Raw genomic sequence first — 8,264 nt, forward strand, 5'->3', positions numbered from 1 at the left:
GGTCTTGTAATGAATCAGAATTAATTGTGTCACTTAAATTCAAAGAACCCTTAGAGGCAAGTGATATTAATATGATCAAATTCACCCTGACATTGCAGAAGGAGAAACTAAAGTCAGATGTGGAATAAAGAGAATTAGAGCAGTATGAGAGAAAAATTGGTCAAAATTGATTTGAAAAGAACACTGGCAGGGATGAAAACAGAGCAGCAATGGCAGGAATTTCTGGAAGCAATTTAGAAGGCACAGGATATATACAGTGGCATGCAAATGTGTGGGCACCCCTGGTTAAATTTCTGTTACTGTGAATAGCTAAGTGAGTAAAAGATGACCTGATTTCCAAAAGGCATAAAGTTAAACATGGCACATTTCTTTAATATTTTAAGCAAGGTTACATTTTTATTTCCATCTTTTACAGTTTCAAAATAATGAAAAAGGAAAAAGGCCCCCTGCATGGTCAGTACTTAGTAACACCCCCTTTGGCAAGTATCACAGCTTGTAAATGCTGTTTGTAGTCAGCTAAGAGTCTTTCAATTCTTGCTTGGGTAAATTTCTGGGTTCAGTCATTAGCAGCAAAGCACTGACTGTGGAAATTACAAATCAGAATATTATTAGAGTCACAGAGCCCAGCAGCACTGAAACAGGCCCTTCAGCCCTTCTAGTCAATGCTGACCTTTTGTTTTTACTGCCTAGTTCCAACTACCTGCACCATAGCCTCCATACACCTCCCATCCATGTCATCACTCAAATTTCTCTTTAGTGTCTCAATTGGACCCACATCCACCTCTTCCACTGGCAGCTCATTCCACACTCCCACCAACCTCTGAGTGAAGAATTCCCCTTCAGACTCCGCTAAAAGTATTCACTTTCACCCTGAACTTATGTCCAATATGGAGGTGAGAGGGAGGACAGTAAGGGGAGGGGTGGTCAAGTGTGGAGAGGGAAACAGAGCGGAGAGTTTATACTTAATATCTTTCAGAAAAAGTACTTGTTTAAACTTACTTGCTGCAAACCTACTATCCATACCCTGTACATTCTCAACCAAATTATTGATCGAGATGACAAGTAGCAATGTTCAAAGCTCAAAGTAAATTTTATTATCAGAGTACATATGTCACCACATACAACCCTGAGATACTTTTTCCTACAGGAACACTTAGCAAATCTATAGAATAGAAACAGGATCAATGAAAGATCAAGTAGAGCAGAGAATTCATCAAACTGTGTAAATGCAAATATAATTACATATCAATGAATAATGATAGCAATGGGGTGCAACGCTGGGGAACCCACCTAGGCCGGGCCTTGAGTCCAATAAACGGTCTCCCACCATTACTCTCTGCTTCCTACCATCAAGACAACTGCATCCAGTTAGCCAGCTCTCCCTGGATCCCATGTGATCTAACTTTCCACAGCAACTTACCATGCTGAACCTTCTCAAAGGCCTCACTGTAGTCCATATCGCACACAATCCTGGGACAGAGGTGTCACTGATCAGAGGGCACAGATTTAAACAGAGGATGAAGAGGTTTAGAGGGATCTGAGGAAGAGATTTTTCACTCAGAGGGTAGCTGAAATCTGGAACACGCTGCCCAAGGTGGTGGTGGAGACAGGTCCCTTCACAACATTTACGAAGTGGGTGAGCATTGAAACTGTCAAGATATTTGAAATGTTAGAATCAGGGGAGATGTGACCACATGTGTAGAGGGCAGGGGTTGTGTCTCCATCAGCTATGAACCGAGTGCTGATAAATGGGACCAGTGTAGACAGTGAGTGGATGGTCAGAACAGGTATGGCCAGCCAAAGACCTGTTTCCGTGCTGTGTAATCCACCACTCCGGACATGACAAATTAATGATGGTGGCACCACAAGGCATTGATTTCAAAACTCCACACCCCTCTCCAACTTGAAATAAACGAGACTGAACCCCTTTGTCACCACTGGGAAAATCTGTTTCTGTCGAGGTAACATACAAATTGGTCACTTCTGCCAAACAACTGGCAATTGATGAAGTTCCTGTGTCGTCTTCCATTAATGTTGCTTCCTTACAGCAAAACTAACCCTCTCACTGTCAGAATCAGTGATTAAATCCAGCCCCAAACATTCTGCTTTCATCCCTGCACATTGTAACTTGAACCATCTCACTGAGGGTCTGATGGAGACACAACCCCTGCCCTCTACACATGTGGTCACATCTCCCCTGATTCTAACATTTCAAATACCCTCAGAATGGTTTTCTGATTCAGTCTGAAGGTTATGGTACATTCAGCTCATCGTCAGACCTGACAAACCATGTCTTCCCACAGCTGGTTCCACCTGTTGGTGTGTCCTCTTTCCTCCACCTCCAGGGAAGCTGCATCTCCACACAAACTCCTCACTTGAGACGACTGTCTGTACCCGTGACACAGGAAATCACATCACTGTCACTCTCCTGATACCATCCGGGAAGCGGTACCGCAACATAAAAGCCAGGACCAACAGGCTCCGGGACAGCTTCTTCCACCAGGCCATCAGACTGATGAACTCACACTGATTTGAGTGTACTCTATATTACATTGTCTTTTTTATTTATTATAAACTATTATAAATTACTATGATTGCACATTGCACATTTAGATGGAGACGTAACGTAAAGATTTTTACTCCTCATGGATGTAAGAAATAAAGTCAATTCAATTCAATTCCTGATTCTGTGTCTGAGCTGCTTGCCTCCGGGTATCCTCCCTCAACAAGCTTCTTCCTCAGTCACCATCTGTCAGATTATAAAAAAAACAATTAAAACAATCTATCAGACAGCTCCTGTACCCCTCCACCCCTGAACAGGTTCCCCTGTTAAAACTCTCTGCTCAGCCCCTTCCCTATTCCCTTTCCCTTTCAGACTCCCGATGTACCAGCAGATCCGAATTCACCGTGTGGACATTTCTACCCCACAGGAGGCTGTACAAACCCGTGTCCTTCTCTGATATACAGCTCAGTGACCCCAATCCCTGTCTGCACTGGCAGCCCATGACGGTGACAGCTGTCCTAGACTCTGTAACTCACAATCTTGTAACACATAATCTTGTTCACAGCAAGTTTAGACAGTCATTAATATGAAGAGAGAATTGTTGTTTCCTGAAAGGACAGGCGAGCGAAGCTGTCTGATCCAATTCACCAGATGGTCCCATGTTTACAAGTTAATTTGTCCCGGGACCCACACCCACACCCACTCATAACCCCAAAGTAAATGTCCGCTTTCTGATTTATTTCCATTTCCCTCCGAGGGAAGTTGGGGCATTTGTGAAGTGTCTCCTGCGGCCGGAGTCTGATGTATTGCTGAGAGGTAGGAGGAGACCACTCCTCCCGTCGGTTTGATGCCAGTTCCCCAGGGAGGGAGAGGGGGATTTTATTGAAAGGATGAAGATGGTGAGAGAGGGGGCAGACAGGATGTTTGTCCCAGTGGGGACAGGGGAGGCTCATCTGTGGAAATGTCTGAGCCCACGGTGGTGGCGAGCAGAGGGATTCACCACATTGGGGGGCAAACACCGGCAGACTGTTGTCCTGCAAGCGGGACCAATGGTCCGGGCAAAGTGACAATTATTTGTGTTTTGTTGAGATTGTACCTGGAATATGGTGTAAAATCCCGCTCCCCACACTAACATGGGTTATACAGACCAAAGAACAAACTGCCGGAGGAACTCAGTGGGTCGGGCAGCATCTGTGGAGGGAAATGGACCGTCAACATTTCGGGCCGAGACCCTCCCTCTGGACTGAGAGTGGACGGGAAATAGTCAGAGAAAAGAGGTGAGGGGTGGGGATGGGGCAAGAGCTGGGGAGTGAGAGGTGGATCCAGGTGAGGAGGAGGTTGGAAGGTGGAAATAGTGACAGGGGTGGGAGGTGAGTGGTTGGGGCAACACGGGGCTGCAGAAGATGGAAATTAATTCCATAGAGGATTAACAAAGAGGTTAGAGAGTATTTGTTATAGAGAGTGCAATGAAGATTCGCCAGACTGATCCCTGGGGTGTTGGAATCATCATATGAAGAAAGATCAAATGTGATAACCCTTTCATTTCGAGAATCGAGGACCGAGGGGTGAACACATTGAAATGCACAACATCATTACCAGTTGAACCAGGGATCCCAGTCTCTGAAAAAGAGGGTGGACTGTCCGGGACTGAGATGAGGGGAAGTGTCTCCACTCCGAGGGTGGTGAATGTCTGTAAATCCCCACCACAGAGGGCGGTGAAGACTCAGTGATCGTCCTCACATAAAACAGAGGCCGGCAGATGAGTGGAGACCGAAGGGATCGAGGAAATGAGGATCAGACAGAAACATGTGGCTGAGATGGGAGAGCAGCCGCCATCTTGTTGATGGTTCGAGGGACTGAATGGCCACCTCCTGCTGTTTCTCAGTGTTGCTGTCCAGTGAGGCCAGAGGAATGTGAATAGAAATGAGTGTTTTTAAACACAGACTGATTTAAATGAAACCTGCACATTTCCTGTTTAGGTCTGAATTGTGTGTTGGATTGGGATGGGAATCGAGCCCGTGACTCTGTGACCTGGAAGGAAAGGGACAGAGAAGATATGGAGAGAAAAGGTAACTATGTATTTGTTGTAAATATGAAATAATGTGGGAAATGCAGCGGACGGGTCGGGCAGCGTGTGAGGGGTGAGGAGCAGAGTCACCGGTTCAGGTGGGAGACCATCCACCCGTCACCTGATCCCGTTTCCTGTTCACGTTTTCCCGCAGATCTGCAGCATCTTCCGGTCACTGCTCTACGTGTCCGTGTAGCTTCAGCTTTCGCCCGTTCAGACAAGGCAGTGAGATCCGGATCTGTCACGTCCTTTCGTTGTGGGTGGACAATATGTTTTTATCTGCAATATTTTCAGCATGTTTCATTCCACTGTTTATACCTGCTGAAGTGCAGCCAATGTTTCTGGGTGTATGATCAATTTATGTGAGAATTTAGCCTTTTCTTTTTATCTGAGCTTCTCATAAATGTGTACAGTTTAGTTAAGCTTCACTCCAGAATTTCCAATGCAACAACCCAGTCAGTCAAATAGTTCCACACAATTAAAATAGTTTATTTTTATGTTGTACTACTTACATAATTTAAATATTTAATATATATATATATATTCTTATTTTAAATCACAATTGTTAAAATCTATTGCTATAAATTCGGTTCTATTACTGCCACAGAGACAACAAATTTCATGACATATGCCGGTGCTATTAAACCTGATTCTGATATTGATATGGGAGACCCCCCACCGGTCACCTGATCCCAGTTACCGCAGACCGTAATGCGAGATTGAAGCCTTTTCCATTTGTTTGCATTCTTCAGAAATGACAACAATTAAATTTCCTTCTGTGGTTCCAAAGCAGCTCAGTCTGTCTAATATTTCCACACAATTAAAATGGGGAATTTGTTTGTTATCATCACGTACTGAGCTGCAGTGTAAATCTTGCCTGACATACCATCCACGCAGATCGATACATTACGACAGTACATTGAGCTGATATACGACAAAACAATAACTGTAACCAAGTATTATGGCTGCAGAGAAAGTGCAGTGCAGATAGAGATATGGTGCAGGGTCACGTCCAGTTACATTGTGAGGTCGAGTCCATTTTATCGGACTGGAGACCACTCATTTGGCTTATAACCGCAGTCAGGAAGCCGTCCTTGAGCCTGGTGGTTCGCGCTTTAAGGCTTTTGTATCTCTTCCCCGATGGGGGAGCGGGTTTGCAGCAAGAATGTCCGGGTTGTGAGGATCTTTGAGTACACGGCCTGCTTTTCCGAGGCAGGGGAAGTGTAGGAAGAGTCCATGGAGGGGAGGCTTGTTTCTCTGATGTTCTCTGCTCTCCAAAGTTCTCTGCAGTTCCTTGCAGTCATGGGCAGAGCAGTAGCCATACAAAGGCGTGAAGTATCGACAAGAAGCTCAGAGACCTCGGCCTTCACCCTGCCTTGTGTAGCTGGATCCTGGACTTCCTGTCAGATCGCCGGCAGGTGGTAAGAGTGGGCTCCCTCACCTCTGTCTCTCTGACCCTCAGTACACATACCCCACAGGGTTGTCTCCTTGGCCCCCTCCTTTTCTCTCTTTATAACCATGACTCGTGTCGCCACCCACAGCTCCAATCTGCTAATTAAATTTGCTGACAACTCTACATTGATTGGCCTAATGTCAAATAATAACTTTCAATTGATCAAATGCCTCCTGACAGGGCTCGGTCCAGACAAACTTTTCACCCTTCTTCAGGAGATTAGTCAGAGGAAGAGCGATATCTGCAAAGTTCTTACAGAACTTATGATAATATCCAACCATTCCTAGAAACCTTCTAAGAGGCTTCTTACCAGTTGGAATAGGAACTTCAGAAATTGCCTGAACAGGTGACAACTTGCCTCGACCTACTACATAGCCAAGATAGGTCACAGTGGCATGGCCAAATTCACTCTCAGCTAAGTTAACTGTAAGGTTGGCCTGGGAAAGCCTGTCAAACAGCTTTTCTACTGCAGAGATATGCTCTTCCCAAGTGTCACTCCCCGTGACTAAGTCATCAATATAGGCAACTGCGTGTTCTAACCCTCAAATTACAGAATCAATCATTCTCTGGAATGTTCCTGGAGCATTTTTCATTCCAAATGGCAAAACATTGTATTCATACAACCCAGTAGGTGTCACAAACGCAGAAATTTCTCTACCTCTGTCCATCAATGGAACACACCAATACCCTTTCAACAGATCAATCTTTGTAAGAAATTTACCTCTTCCAACCTTATCCATGCAATCATCCACCCTAGAGATAGAATAGGCATCTGTTTATGTTACTGCATTTACCTTCCTATAATCAGTGGAAAATCTAACACTACCATCAGGTTTGGGCACAATAACGCAGGGTGAGCTCCAATCTGATGTTGAAGGCCTAATAATACCATTTTCAGCATATATTCAATTTCTTGCTCAGCCAATTTATGCTTTTCTACGTTCATGCAATACGGCTGTTGCTTAATTGGTTTGGCTTGACCAATATCTACGTCATGTACTGTGAACGTGGTTTGCTTGTCAAAATAAGGCTTTATCATATTTATGTGTACCACCTGTGTTAGTTTACGTCGGTCAGGTGTTTTAATAACATAATTCACATCATTACTTGGAGAGACTATTTCATAGGGTCCATTGAATTTCGCCTGAAGTGGATTCGTCAACATTGGAAATAAGGCAAGCACGTTATCCCCCACCTGACATTTTCTTTTGCAAGCCCACTCATCAAATTAACACTTCATTTTGTTTTGAGAAATCTTTAAGTTTTGTCTCGCTGGACTACAGGCTTGGTGTAGTTTATTTTTGAACTTCAAAACATAGTCTAACAGGTTAACATGTACATCCCCATCAGTCCATTGTTCCTTTAACAAGGTCAAAGTTCCCCTCACTCTATGACCAAATAGAAGTTCAAATGGACTAAAGCCCAGTTTTTCCTGTACCGAGACACTTACTGCGAACAAAAGCAAAAAAGACAGTTTGCCTTCATCCAAGTCTTTTCCATTTTCTACACAGTATGTCTTAATCTTTGTTTTGAGGGTAGAATGAAATCTTTCTAAAGCCCTTTGTAATTCTGGATGGTATGCAGACGATGTAATTTTTTTAGTTCCCAGTTCATAAACTACCTGCTGGAACAATCCAGATGTAAAATTACTTCATTGATCAGACTGGATTTCTCCAGGCAAACCAAATAAAGTAAAAAAAACTGATAAGAGCCCTCCCCACAGTTTTAGCTTTAATATTTCTGAGAGGTATTGCTTCTGAGAATCTGGATGCAGTGCACATAATAGTTAGCAAATACTGATGGCCAGCAAATACTGATGGTCTTTGGCAATGGGTCAACACAATCTACTATAGCTTTGGAAAAGGGTTCACTGAAAGCAGGTATAGGCCAGAGTGGGGCCACTGGGATGAACTGATTGGGTTTACCCACAGCTTGACAAGTGCGACAGGTTCTGCAATAGGTCACAACATCTTTCCTCAAGTTAGGCCAGTAAAATTCTTTCATAATCCTGCTTACAGTTTTATTCACTCCAAAATATACAAGATATTAAGAGGAGTAGATAGAGTGGATAGCCAGCGACTCTTCCCCAGGGCACCACTGCTCAATACAAGAGGACATGGCTTTAAGGTAAGGGGTGGGAAGTTCAAGGGGGATATTAGAGGAAGGTTTTTTACTCAGAGAGTGGTTGGTGCGTGGAATGCTCTGCCTGAGTCAGTGGTGGAGGCAGATACACTAGTGAT

Source organism: Mobula birostris, chromosome 13 (assembly GCF_030028105.1).
Source record: "Mobula birostris isolate sMobBir1 chromosome 13, sMobBir1.hap1, whole genome shotgun sequence".
In the NCBI taxonomy this organism is placed as follows: domain Eukaryota; kingdom Metazoa; phylum Chordata; class Chondrichthyes; order Myliobatiformes; family Myliobatidae; genus Mobula; species Mobula birostris.